The sequence below is a fragment of the Apaloderma vittatum genome, unplaced genomic scaffold, assembly GCF_000703405.1.
Source record: "Apaloderma vittatum isolate BGI_N311 unplaced genomic scaffold, ASM70340v1 scaffold36275, whole genome shotgun sequence".
Lineage (NCBI taxonomy): Eukaryota > Metazoa > Chordata > Aves > Trogoniformes > Trogonidae > Apaloderma > Apaloderma vittatum.
The window spans coordinates 356-3,724 of NW_009719461.1; the positions used below are offsets into that span (position 1 = coordinate 356).

General features: G+C 51.5%; 1 long non-coding RNA gene across 1 annotated transcript in view; it reads left to right on the forward strand.

The window, feature by feature from the left end:
- LOC104274883 overlaps positions 1-3,369 on the forward strand; it is a 6,742-nt gene that overhangs the window by 114 nt on the left and 3,259 nt on the right. The window contains exon 1 of the long non-coding RNA XR_717829.1: positions 1-234. This exon is cut by the window's left edge and continues 114 nt beyond it. This is a non-coding gene — a long non-coding RNA (uncharacterized LOC104274883). The remainder of the gene's footprint in view (positions 235-3,369) is intronic.

Sequence of the window (3,369 nt, forward strand, 5' to 3'; positions counted from 1 at the left end):
AGCGCCACCTGCAGCATCTTAGGGAACTATGGGAGCAGCAGGTGTCACCAGAGAGATCCCCGTCCGGCAAGTTGGGCCGGCAAAGCAGGAAAGATTTAGCTGAGGCTGTTCAGCCAGAGGCCACTGCAAAGGTCAAAGACTTCACAGAAGAAAGGCACACCAAGAAAAGGTCAGAGGCCAAAAGCAATAGAAGTTGGTCTGAAGAGTCCCTCAAAACAAGTGACAATGAACAAGGTATGCAGAGACTACTAGGGAAACCAGACGGCTTTAGCATTTACAGTGACGCATGCTGCCCACCGATGTTAAGGAATTGTCGAGAGCTTTTTTTTTCTTTTTTTCCTTTTTGTTTAAAAAAGAAATTTTATATATATATATATTTCTGTAGATGTCCATTTGTATAAGGACTGACACCTCCTCTTTAAGAATTGCACTGTAGCCGATATTTGGCAGACAAGGAAATGTGTTTGTGTATGTGCGTGTAACTACGTGTCTGTGTGTGCGTGTGTGTGTGTGTGTTTTGGCTTTAAGTACCTTTTCATGGATAATGTCAAGATGAAGTTTTTTGTCTCTAGAGGAGAGCTGGGGTGGGGCATACAACGCGGGCATGCTTCTGAGCGAGGGAGGGAGCAAACAGGCTGCTAGTTGGTGTAAGAGCATTTAGCTGCCACAGGTAGGGCTTGAGGGTCTGTGACCCTTTGAAACAGTGTCAGCACAGCTAGTGGCTCTTGGTCTCGGGAACTCAACACCTCCAGCACCCTCGGCACTGCTGGGTTGCCCTGCCTTTCCCAGGAAAGCTTTGCTCTAGAGTAAGGCTCTTCCTCCTCTGGACAAGGATGCCTTACTGGTTCATCCCGGGCATGTCCTGTAAACCCCCGTGGCCACACTCCCTGGCCCCTTGGCAGAGATCTTCTCAGCAGCTCTCTCCTAAGGGGTCACTTCCTCAAAGCACATCAGCTTTCCTTGCCCTGTTTCTGGCTGTGTTTTCCCCCTTCATTCTGCTTCCTCCTTTTCACCATCCTCTCCTTCTTTTCTGCCCCTTGCCTGTCATGGGGGAGAGCCTGTGGAGGCGGTCTGCCAAATTTTCCTTCAGACGGACAGGTCACTCTCCTGAAGCAGCTGCCCTCAGCCCCTGGACACACTGTCTGCTCTGCTGCTTTCCCCCTTCCCTACCCTACCTCGGATTGCTGCTGTAGCTAGGTCGGAGGACAGATGGGGAACGGCAGCATGCAGCCCACGTGGCTGATCTCCCTTGGGCATCCCCTGCACCTGGTTGCAAATCCCTGTCTCCTCTGGGCAGAATAGAGAGCCCTTGTCTTCTCTTTTGGCTTTTCAGGTAAAAGGTTGCAAATACTTCCCTTTTCTTCCTTCCTCTGCTTCTCTTAACCCTCCCAAGTCCTCTGCCTGCTTTTGAGGAAAGGCTGTTTCTGGGAGGCGAAGCTATGAGTTGAATGTTTGGGCTCCTTCCTCCTTCACAGATCTGGGAGCTTCATCAGACTGATAGCCATTCAACCTCCAGTTGGCCTAATCTGTGGTTTAGGTGAGATCCCCTCAAAAGCGAGGAGTATGAGGAGAGCAGATCCTCTTGTCCCGTGCCATAGAAAGGGCTGAGCTCAGGTCATCCTGCACTGGTGAGAGTTTTCCTGGGTTGCATCTCTGACACAGGCAAAAGTATCATCTTCCCTTCTGTCCTAAAGTTCCTCACCCATCTTTCCCCTCAGTAGGATTATTTGAGGGCAAAAGACTCCAAACTTTGATGCTTATTGATGGGGAAGGCTCTCCGATGGGATTCATGGAACCAGGAGATCAAAGCTTAGTTTAAAAGGAGCTTTGACTCTTACTCCCTTGCTTTATGTGCTGCCTTGGCAAACATGGTATCTGCTCAACATCCTTACCCATCACCTGCTCCCCTTTGTACTTTCAGAGAGAGATACCTTGTAGAGATTAAACGAGGGTCACTAACAAGAAGCTGCATTGTGTAAGGATGTTCTCCCTTTCCCCTGCAATGCCTCCCGTGGCAGCGACAGGCTTCTCTAACGTGTGACCTTGGGAAAGAAGATTTATACACTGTTCCCAAAGGCACTCAGATTCAGTCGCCCTGTGGCTATGAAAATCCTCTTGGTTTTGGAAGCCGCTATAAACCCATAAACCTGACTAAATTATGCCTCGCCATTCATTGTGCAGAGGCACTGGAGATCATTCAGATCACTTTGCGGACGCTCCTCCTGCCCTGTTCAAGTGTAGACCTTTGAATCTCGTTTTTCTTAGTTCACTAGGACGAGGACATTTTTCTTCATTGTGTGACAGAGCATCCTCTGCCTGACAGTTGCAGGCATGGAGACTTCCAACTTGTCTTTCCTGGCCAGTTCTCAGGCTTTACTTAAATAAGCAGCTACTGTGAATACAACAACATAACCTGTTGCTTGCAACTTTTTTTTTCCTCTGGTGCTGGGAACAGCTGTTCTCGGTGCCCAAGCACTGCCTGTGAACATGGCCATCCCTGCTACTGGGAAGCTGGTGGTATCCCAAGAGGCAGGCTGTAACAGGGCATCGAGGTCTGTCCGTGCACCCCTGAAGCCCTAGTCTGACAGCAGGATGGCTGGCTGCCTGTGCCTGCAAATCTCTGGAAATATGGAGGGCCCTGACTTCTGGGTTTATTCCTCCAGTCGTGTTCAACCTGGGATTTTAGTGCAGGAGGAGTCATGCCTTGCACTGCAAGCTGCCACCAGGCTGTCACCCCTGTGTCCCCCGGTCAGTGCCTGCTGTCTGGGTGACCAAGTGGTGGCTTGTTGGAACTGTTTCCTCGGCAACTTTTCCGACTGTCGCCTCCTTGCAGCCTCACTTGCGGATCTGAACCACGAGAGCCGGGATGTGGCTTGCCTGAAATAATTGTAGGGAGCCTGCCACATCCTGCTCGCAAGGTGACGTTGCCCGTGCTGGCTCTTGGAGTGCAGCAAGTCCGTGAGGATGCCTGCAACCTCAAGGCATCGTGCTGCTTGCCCAGACCCGTCGCTGAGGTGGGAGCCACAGTCTCTGTTGGGAGCCCAGCGAAGCAATAACCTCCCAGTGCTGCCGATGGTGCAGAAGCCAGCTCTTCCGCCAGGAGAAAACTCGGGCAGGAGAGGAGCCGGGAAGGTCTCTCCCACTGGGAAAGCCTCTGCCTGCCCCTTGGAGCCGCCTCGGGTTGACGGCAGTGCAGTGGCCACTGAACCAGGGAGCATTCAGGTGACGCGGCAGCAGCTGCTTTTCTGCGTGGACGTCTCTGCAGCCTGCTCCAGCGGGAAGGGAAGGCAGGTCCTTCTCTGAGTCACGCTTGCCACAAGCCACATCAGTTGGATGAGGTTTTTTTGGGCATTGTTTTTTTTTTTTTTT